This window comes from Liolophura sinensis, chromosome 7 (assembly GCF_032854445.1).
Source record: "Liolophura sinensis isolate JHLJ2023 chromosome 7, CUHK_Ljap_v2, whole genome shotgun sequence".
Lineage (NCBI taxonomy): Eukaryota > Metazoa > Mollusca > Polyplacophora > Chitonida > Chitonidae > Liolophura > Liolophura sinensis.
The window spans coordinates 15,074,820-15,086,231 of NC_088301.1; positions in this window are offsets into that span (position 1 = coordinate 15,074,820).

Here is an 11,412-nt window from a genome sequence, read left to right on the forward strand (position 1 = left end):
ATTACTATCCATCATCGGTAAAGATAAACTTTTAGAGCCTTTCTGAGGGGTTTACAGGGTTAAAATCCCAACAAGCCATGTGTTAAGACTTTGAAGGAGTTTGTTGAAGATTTATTACCTAAATTTTTAAATTACATGAAACTGAAGCCACATATTTGCCGGTACTATGCACAAACATGGCGAAAATCGAGTTGTTTTATTTGAATGGGCTGTTAGGAAATGGTGTTATCACTGGAAACTGGTGCTTTACGACTACACAGTTAGATTCTCATTTTCTTGTATTTAACCTTCAGATTTACACCTTGGTATCGAATGTATGGTTGGACCACTTCGGCAGCCTAATGAATAGAGCGTCCAACATGAATTCGGGAGAACTGGGATCAAGCCCGGGTCGAGTTGTGCCAAACACTTATGATTGTTTCGCTTGGCCGTCAGCACTGAGAAATTAAAGCCAGGAAACAGGATTGGTTGGCCCGATGTCAGTATAATGTGACTGGGTGGGGCGTTATGTCCGGTGTCTTCGGCATGACGCTTGGTGGCGTAGACTAGCTCTTCCACAAGAAGACATTATTTATGTACACACATGTACTTGTCTGTCAGAATCAAGAATATGCGTTTGTTTCTGAAATGTCTCAATAAAACTTTATGAAAAATCCTTCATACATGCCTTTCAAAACAAGAGTTCCAGTCTAAGAGAAGATAACAATCCTTTACCAAAGGCTTAGAAAACCCCGTTACAATAAACGAAGGCGTTTGATGATCCAAAGTGGTGCTTTGATGCTTGAATCGCAAAGAATGGGTAATGAGTCACATGTCAACATCTAATGTGTTGTAATAATTAAATCCCGAAAGGTTGAAAAATGTAAACGTAAAAGACAAATCTAAAGGCTGGCTTCCTCTCCGGCCGTACGTGGGAAGGCCCCCCAGCTACCTGCTGATGGTCGTGGGTTTCCCCGCATCTTATGCTAAGAAAGTCAAGCGATTGGTTACTTTCCAAAGGCAATAGCTATTGATTTACTATTACTTTTAACATGGGTAGGAGTACGAGCTACATCCTACGTCAACAAGGGCCACGTCGTCAGGTGAAACCACACCACTAGCTCGAAGTTTGAACATAACGAGAAAGGTTCTCGTGCACTAAACGCCCACAGGATCGTATATCATTACCCAGCATCGCTGCAGTGGAGCCATTATCGATTTACAGGGAGGAACTATCATTTACACACTTTCTCCTATATAGACCTGACCCCGCTACTATGATCATGGACCACGTTGTAAAATCACCAATTTATTATTATCTTGAGAACACAGAAATATCGTACATAAATATAGTAAGGCCAATACGTCTACCATTCGGCCGGAAGGAAAAGATTCAAAAATTTAATTTTAAAGCCGGATGAAGTTTTGATCAAAAGTATGACATATTTACATCTTGAAAGGATTTTGAAATGTTTTAAAAGCCCGTTGCCTTATGATACCTGTCCGAATCGTTTAAAATATTTTTGTTTACATGGTTCGTTGAAGAGCAATTTCCTGTTTTCAATACAAGAAGATTTGCAGGTGCATGCAAAAGGCGGCATCACGCTGAACGTAATCTTAGCCAGACTGATTAACAACGTCTATATATCAAACGTGAATGCCCTCTTAATACGGGTTTGGTTTACTTCCATGTTGCTGTCTATTACTTGCCAGTGGTCATGCATTGGAAGAACGTGTGCGTTGTGTGTGGGTGTGTGTTTTGTGATAGTCAAAACCTCTGGAGGCACCAAAGAACTAAAATTGAACTGGAACAGATGTTTATCACCTTTTTATTCTAAACGTCAGCTTTTCCTGTTTTGAAAACACTGAATAGAAAGCAATTATTATCACTTGAGAACAGTGTTTGCCTAAGGTTTTGGCACAATTTACTCTTCAGCACAAGTGACTCTTCTTGTCTAGCTATTTTTGTTTAACTAAAAGCATTAAACAAAAAGAAGTACACGCCCACATATCGAAAATGTTACATATGCAAGATTTGCTAACAAGTTTTCTTGAACTGCCTTAACACATGCATTTAGGGCAACAGGTGACTTATAACGAAATCAAAAACTTCTTAGCGTAACTAACTTTTAACACGAGTTGATTTGTCTGAAGAAAGATTCGATTTAGTCAATCAAAAGAAATTTCTATATATACAGTTGTGAAGAATGTGTCGACACTATACATGCAACATGTATCGACACTGTTTGTGGCACTATGTCGACACTACGTGGAACACTGTGTCGACACTGTTTGCAACACTGTGCGGAACGCTGTGTCGATGGCGACTTACCGACTGAAAATTGATAAGTACGACGTAAAAACCCAAGCTTACATACTCCTTTTATAGAGTAGTTAGCAGAGATATTACCCATACAACATGGTGCCCTTAGACAAGGAAAATGCTTTAGAAAGGCGGTGTTTATGACGTTCATTTTGGATATTTACCTTTATTCACTACACTTTTTTTATTCATCATTTCACATTTCAGTTTTACTAACATGCTGACAAATCAACGACACTCGTGCTGTAGTTGCCTTCATCTTCGTTAAACGCTACTTATCTGTCACCAATCTGGTGTGCATAACTGTATGTCTTATATGAAATAGTCCCGCAGTAACTTCCCAAAGGTTGGTGCACAACCCCGGGCATTCCGTTTTCTCCACCCATCACCCGATGACATGCGGTTTGTGGTATATACGGACGTATTATCTGGAATTCCCATGGGGACATTTCATTTCCCTTTTCACCGTGAAACTTCTTGTCATGTACAGAGCGCACTGTTTAAACTGTCCTTGAATATATTCTCCCATACTGTATAACAACTGTTGTTCCGCTATAGGTGTATCGGATTTCTAACTAACAATGAATGTAGGGTGCCCTCGTGTAATAGGTTAAAGCTAGCCCCGATGGCACCTTTTACAATGAGATTTCGGCCGGCGCGATTTCACAGAGACGTCTCGATTAACTTGGCATGAATATATGTGTGATAATCAAATTTCTGTCGGGCGCCCATATTTATCATCGTTCTGATATCTATTTCACTTTCTGATGAAGTGATGATTTCCTTTGCCCCAAACCTGCGTGTTTGCCCAATGAAATAATGACGTTGGTCTTTAAGTCAATCTGTCAGAATCCTACCAAGATGGATTAAGGCGACCTTCTACGAGAAAAGCTATAATAAGAAAGCAAAATGATTTTCCGTATGTGGGTCGAGGTAAATACATGTAACGGGGATCTGGCACACATTTTAGCTACAGAAGTCAAACAGACATTCAATCTATGAGTCGAAACAAACATTTCCCCACCGGCCGTCAACCAGTAAGGTCGTTCCAAGTCAATGATCGTAAGGCCAATCCCCAAAACAATGTCTAACACCAACCACCGGTGTAGTCTCATTTCGCCTACTTCTTTTGTTTGAAATTAGAAATTGGAGGTAGGCGAAATGATAATCCCCAAGGTGTGAAGATAACCATTTAATGGGATTAAAACTCCAGGGTGTAATCCGATTAAACCTCAGGGACCGTGTGGACAAAAGAATGACCCAAAGATGGACGCATAGATCATAGTAAAAAACATATTGTTAGGAATGTAATACATAAGAGTGGTAAATAGATAAGTGATAAATGATGACAGTTAAAAATTACAAGTGTAGCAAGAACGATGCTTTGTCGGCAAATGCCACCAATGTCAGTTGTTCTCCCTGCAACTGTTCGTTCAATCTTTGTAACTTCTCGTCCAGAGCCCGATATTTCCTCCTCTTTGGAGGGAAACGTCCACCAGCTTGTAGCTGAGAGATTTTCAAATCTGTTAACGTCTGTTCTCTCTGGATGATGCGGATGAATTCAAAAAGGTTTGGATGTGATTTACCAGCGACTGAATGACATGATGTTACTTAATGATTGTCTCGACGTCTGCGATCGTATTTATTGTGATAAGTGAGTAAAGTTCTGCCAGTGTCACTCTGATGCAAACGGTATTCACCATCAAGACTTCAGTGAGCATTGCGCTTCTACTAAGTTCACTCAGCCGATGAGTGAGAGACGCTCAGTAGGAACCCATTAGGGGGCGTGCCCCCAACCATCTACAGGATGCCTGTCCGAAAAATCTGAAGTAGGCGAAATGAGACTCATAAAGGTGTGAAAGTAGGCGAAATGAGGCTAAACCCAACCACCAAAGAACTAGAAAAGTATATAAAGTACGGAAATAGGACGGAATTGTCATTCTTAAGTTTTGGGTGCAACAATCGAATTTCACTTAGAGTGCTGCATGGTAACTGACTGCACCGTGTTCACTAAGCACATGCATGCCAAACTGCACTGCAGTTGATGACATATCTTCGCGTCTAATTCTTCACTGACCTAACGAAGCTTCATAACGGAGCATGAATTCTTGTCGATCTTCATTTTGCGATGCATGTCTTTGATATAACAAATAGAGCCACGAGGTTTCCCTTTGTCATCTTACCTTACAGTAATTTAAGTGGGTGGAATCAAGTCCCACCTATTTATCACACTTAGGAAAAAGAAAAATAATGTTATAAATAAACGAGTTTTCCAGTTCAGTTTGCTTAAAGAGGAAATATCTATTATCTTGGACCTGTGCTTTAGCGGCACTCCAGTTCTGTCCTCCTTTGCATGAAAAATCGGCCAGTATTAAAACGTTTGCGGATGAGCAGTGCTCAATTACTATCCATCATCGGTAAAGATAAACTTTTAGAGCCTTTCTGAGGGGTTTACAGGGTTAAAATCCCAACAAGCCATGTGTTAAGACTTTGAAGGAGTTTGTTGAAGATTTATTACCTAAATTTTTAAATTACATGAAACTGAAGCCACATATTTGCCGGTACTATGCACAAACATGGCGAAAATCGAGTTGTTTTATTTGAATGGGCTGTTAGGAAATGGTGTTATCACTGGAAACTGGTGCTTTACGACTACACAGTTAGATTCTCATTTTCTTGTATTTAACCTTCAGATTTACACCTTGGTATCGAATGTATGGTTGGACCACTTCGGCGGCCTAATGAATAGAGCGTCCGACATGAATTCTGGAGAACTGGGATCAAGCCCGGGTCGAGTTGTGCCAAAGACTTATGACTGTTTCGCTTGGCCGTCAGCACTGAGAAATTAAAGCCAGGAAACAGGATTGGTTGGCCCGGTGTGAGTATAATGTGACTGGTTGGGGCGTTATGTCCGGTGTCTTCGGCATGACGCTTGGTGGCGTAGACTAGCTCTTCCACAAGACGACATTATTTATGTACACACATGTACTTGTCTGTCAGAATCAAGAATATGCGTTTGTTTCTGAAATGTCTCCATAAAACTTTATGAAAAAATCCTTCATACATACCTTTCAAAACAAGAGTTCCAGTCTAAGAGAAGATAACAATCCTTTACCAAAGGCTTAGAAAACCCCGTTACAATAAACGAAGGCGTTTGATGATCCAAAGTAGTGCTTTGATGCTTGAATCGCAAAGAGTGGGTAATGAGTCACATGTCAACATCTAATGTGTTGTTATAATTAAATCCCGAAAGGTTGAAAAATGTAAACGTAAAAGACAAATCTAAAGGCTGGCTTTCTCTCCGGCCGTACGTGGGAAGGTCCCCCAGCTACCTGTTGATGGTCGTGGGTTTCCCCCGGGCTCCGCCCGGTTTCCACCCACCATAATGCTGGCGGCCGTCGTATAAGTGAAATATTCTTGAGTACGGCGTAAAACAAAAAACAAATCAAATCTAAAGTTAATGCTAAAGTAACAGTAGTACAGGAGTTAAAATTTTGGTTGGTAATTGCTAGCTCTAATTAGAACGTAGTAAACACACTGTTCATCATTGCAGAGAATGTGTCTTAAACTGTGCATTAAATTGAAATGAATCCGTCATCATCAAATTGTTTTTTTCTTTGGTTGGGCAGAACCAGAGCGAAACATTCAGAGCCTTGTTCCATAACGCGGTGTTCCATTCATTTTCAGGGCGATTGGAAGGATGGTAAGATCACTGATAATAGCCTGTCTGATTCTCTGATATTTATTGTCATTATATATCACTAATATCTGTAGAACATATTATTATATCTGGAGCCCTAAAAAGCCTGTTGGGAATCTAGAAAGTCAGCAGTTTGAAAAGCGTTTACATAGAATGAACAAATAATGTGTCTAAATGTTCTTCAAAACTATGAAAAGCGGTGATATGGAAAATCAAATACACCACTTTAGACCCAGAGTAAGCAGAACAGAGGCCTCCGACAGCAACCGCCAGATTCCTTCCACCAGAATGCTGACCGCCGTGAAATAATTCTTGTCTGTGACGTGCAACATCAATCAAATAAGCAAATGAAACATGTAAACAGAACAGATGACATCAAAAGAAATCACCCAATTACATACGTTTGAGGTTAACAGAACAAACGTCGGTATTTTAATTGTTGTATTTTTGGTGTTTTATGCCGCACTGAAGAGTATTTAACTTTCGTGTAGGCGGTAATGCTTATATCACGAGGAAACCTAGTATAGCCTGAAACGAAATTCAGAAAAATACGGCAGTTTTTGTTTCAAAGCTAGCATCTCCATGCTCTAGTGTGTGTTTGAGTGGATGAAAATCAAATACCATATACATATACTTGTCGACACTTTTGGTGGCGATGTATTGCAGGTCCATTTAGGAAAAGTTAACTACGTCCCGGACGTAAAGATTTTGGAAAGGTACAGCATCTAGGAAAATAAACAATTACACAAATGAAAAATTAGCAACTTCAGTCAAATTAGTCAGTGGTTCGCGGTTAGCTACTCAGTCATTTATTTGTATAAATTATTATATAGACTAAACCTCCCTGAATACTCCAGGTACAGACTTGATATATTAGTTTCAGGTCTGCATCTGATGCTAAGAAAGTCAAGCGATTGGTTACTTTCCAAAGGCAATAGCTATTGATTTACTATTACTTTTAACATGGGTAGCTACATCCTACGTCAACAAGGGCCACTTCGTCAGGTGAAACCACACCACTAGCTCGAAGTTTGAACATAACGAGAAAGGTTCTGGTGCACTAAACGCCCACAGGATCGTATATCATTACCCAGCATCGCTGCAGTGGAGCCATTATCGATTTACAGGGAGGAACTATCATTTACACACTTTCTCCTATATAGACCTGACCCCGCTACTATGATCATGGACCACGTTGTAAAATCACCAATTTATTATTATCTTGAGAACACAGAAATATCGTACATAAATATAGTAAGGCCATTACGTCTACCATTCGGCCGGAAGGAAAAGATTCAAAAATTTCATTTTAAAGCCAGATGAAGTTTTGATCAAAAGTATGACATATTTACATCTTGAAAGGATTTTGAAATGTTTTAACAGCCCGTTGTCTTATGATACCTGTCCGAATAGTTTAAAATATTTTTGTTTAAATGGTTCGTTGAAGAGCAATTTCCTGTTTTCAATACAAGAAGATTTGCAGGTGCATGCAAAAGGCGGCATCACGCTGAACGTAATCTTAGCCAGACTGATTAACAACGTCTATATATCAAACGTGAATGCCCTCTTAATACGGGTTTGGTTTACTTCCATGTTGCTGTCTATTACTTGCCAGTGGTCATGCATTGGAAGAACGTGTGCGTTGTGTGTGGGTGTGTGTTTGTGACAGTCAAAACCTCTGGAGGCACCAAAGAACTAAAATTGAACTGGAACAGATGTTTATCACCTTTTTATTCTAAACGTCAGCTTTTCCTGTTTTGAAAACACTGAATAGAAAGCAATTATTATCACTTGAGAACAGTGTTTGCCTAAGGTTTTGGCACAATTTACTCTTCAGCACAAGTGACTCTTCTTGTCTAGCTATTTTTTTTAACTAAAAGCATTAAACAAAAAGAATTAAACGCCCACATATCGAAAATGTTACATATGCAAGATTTGCTAACAAGTTTTCTTGAACTGCCTTAACACATGCATTTAGGGCAACAGGTGACTTATAACGAAATCAAAAACTTCTTAGCGTAACTAACTTTTAACACGAGTTGATTTGTCTGAAGAAAGATTCGATTTAGTCAATCAAAAGAAATTTCTATATATACAGTTGTGAAGAATGTGTCGACACTATACATGCAACACTGTATCGACACTGTTTGTGGCACTATGTCGACACTACGTGGAACACTGTGTCGACACTGTTTGCAACACTGTGCGGAACGCTGTGTCGATGGCGACTTACCGACTGAAAATTGATAAGTACGACGTAAAAACCCAAGCTTACATACTCCTTTTATAGACTAGTTAGCAGAGATATTACCCATACAATATGGTGCCCTTAGACAAGGAAAATGCTTTAGAAAGGCGGTGTTTATGACGTTCATTTTGGATATTTACCTTTATTCACTACACTTTTTTTATTCATCATTTCACATTTCAGTTTTACTAACATGCTGACAATTCAACGACACTCGTGCTGTAGTTGCCTTCATCTTCGTTAAACGCTACTTATCTGTCACCAATCCGGTGTGCATAACTGTATGTCTCATATGAAATAGTCCCGCAGTAACTTACCAAAGGTTGGTGCACAACCCCGGGCATTCCGTTTTCTCCACCCATCAAAGAGCTGTCATCATATAAGCGAAAGCTTCGCCAATATGGCGTTGTAAAACAGCCAAAGAGATGTATAAATTAAATGTTAAGATTTATATATCAGCCTGTTAGATTGCGCCAAATAAGCCACTAGTGCGAAGACAACTTTGGTCTACGGTCTGTCTAATTTCTATTTATTGACACCTTGCGCGTATGAGCCTTATAACCTTTAACCATATATGTTTCAACGTTTGCACAAAGACTACGATAACTTGAACTGCATTCCATTTGATAACTGGTTTTGCCAGCACTCGACGGTAGTTTACTTCAAAAGTGGCCGTCTGCTGTAGCGGCAGATGGAACTGGACAGAGTCTTGTCAGATACTTACTGTATTCGAAGGAGAGACTTAAATAGCCGTGTTTAAATGGTAATCGAAATTAAAACGGCAGCCTAGGACTAAAATATATCGTTAAAATGCTCACTTGGATTTTTAAGAATTATACATCTTTTATATTTGTTTAATTATTTATTTGATTGGTGTTTTACGCCGTACTCAAGAATATTTAACTTATACGACGGCGGCCAGAATTATGATGGTTACATCTTTTATACGATTGAAAGGTAACCGAAACACCATAGTGTACGTAAATATAACAAATATAATAGAATTTAATATTAACTTATGGTTATATATCTTTATACTTATACACTAAACTGTATTTCAAGGTCATTGTAATAGAACATGGGACTTTAAACCAAAGTTAGGACTGTCAACCAAATTATTCAAGGTTACGGCAATGTTGTGCTTTACCCCGCTGGTACTCATCAGTGTACGTAAAGTAGAGCAACTATTGTGCCAACCTTTTTTATGAATACCAGCCTTGTTTCAGACTGAAACATTTAATATTCAGATGTTTTTATTAAGGAAAAACTAGTTTGACTTAGCTATTTGTTTTACTACTACGGCTATAGATGAAATAGTGTCTGAGGAACTGCGAGACAATGGATAAAATATAACGTAATTCAGTGTGTAGTACCAAATTCTTGGTTAACTACATTGGACATTTTCAACGGCTAAAGACAAAACATATGTAATGTGAATTTATGTTTAGCGGGGAGCCGTTTCTCAACACGACAATTTTACAGTATTATTGTACAGAAAAATATGTCTGTGGCCTACGAATACTGGCGACGGGTTTTCACATTACCTTTTGATCAATTCTGGACAAAAGTTCTGAGAAAAGTTCAGAAAGCATACAGTTAGGCCGGAAAATCAAGTATAATACCGTGTATACCAGAGAACTCATGCATATATTGTAATGCACATGTGGAAGATTTTCTGCATCTCTGTAAGAACTGTAAAAAGCTGAATGAACTTGTGAACAGAGAGAAAAAAGTGTCCGCCTCGAAGAGTGGAGACCCGGTATCAATCTCACGCCAGCTAATACAAAAGATTTTAAAATTGGTGCTTTAGATGTCAGAACAAGATAACAGGACTGGTTGGAGCGGCGTGAATATAATGTGATTGGGCAGGGTGTCATGTCTGGTGCTTTCGGCATGATGCTTGAATTGCCACAGCACTTTGCCACAGGAAGACACATTATATGTACACTCACCTAATGACTTACGTACAACATAAAACCCCAAAGATACACTCATACAGACATGCTTAACTCACACTCAGTTGCCAGTTAGGCAAGAACACTCACAACCTTATAACATCGTCCACTGTTTGTTCAGGGCTTGTCAGTCTTCCTGGCAGGCCGCCAAAAGAGAATTCTATTTTCCATGGTACCTAGCAGCATGATAAAAGAAAAGGATCGTGGGTCGCGTGCTTGGTTCTTGGTTATCTGAGATGTCTGATATCCTCGATATAGTTATTTAGTGAAGCAGCAATATAAATACATATAAGCCGGCAATCTGTGACTCTTTCTTGGTTCGATGTAAAAAAAAATCGATGACATGCCCTAGAAATGAGCAGGTGCTCATGACCCAAATATGTAGATAAAAACGTGCTGTGAAGAACAGTAAGCAGATCATCGGACTATGTATTTAGAATATTTCATATTTGAACAACTGTTTTGACGTTTAATTCCAACTTTTAAATGACATCGCTATCGTGATACACTTACCAATGAACATTCCGAAAACAATCACAATATAAAGTGGTGAACGAATTTTAGATGACCCGTATTTTGATAGACTTGAGATATCTTGATTCAGATTCACTGGTTAGAGATCTGCTTGTATAACAAGTACAGATAAATCATCATCACCACAGATAGCAACTGAATGTACTGTTACAACAATGGTAAATGATCAAGTCCGTGTGATCACATGACATAAATATGGGTAAAATGAGTATAATTCGCATCCATGTTCAACCCATGGTTCATTTTAGCTCATCGTTTCAAGTGTTTTCAGTATTCAAAACAATTTTGCACGTTGACTGTGCACGATTATTTTGGAGACTTGTATGAGAGAATACACGACACTTATAAGACAGCACCATTAACCAATGTCTCTGAATAACATAACATAAAATGAGCACAAATGTTATAATGTAACACATGGTCGAGTATTGTTTCTTGAAAGTATGTCTCGTTCATGGAATCCACGCCGTCAGAGCGTTGTCCGTCTCACTTGTATCCATCTGAGAACACCAATCGTAAGGTGTTACGTCACACAAATTTCCAACACTTGTGTTGTCGCTGTTGTTATATTGTATCCCTTATACTCAACGTAACACATAACACAATGACCACATTTAAAGCAGTCTGCGTGATTGGTTGCAAGGATTTCACGAAATATACCACGCGGAATCTA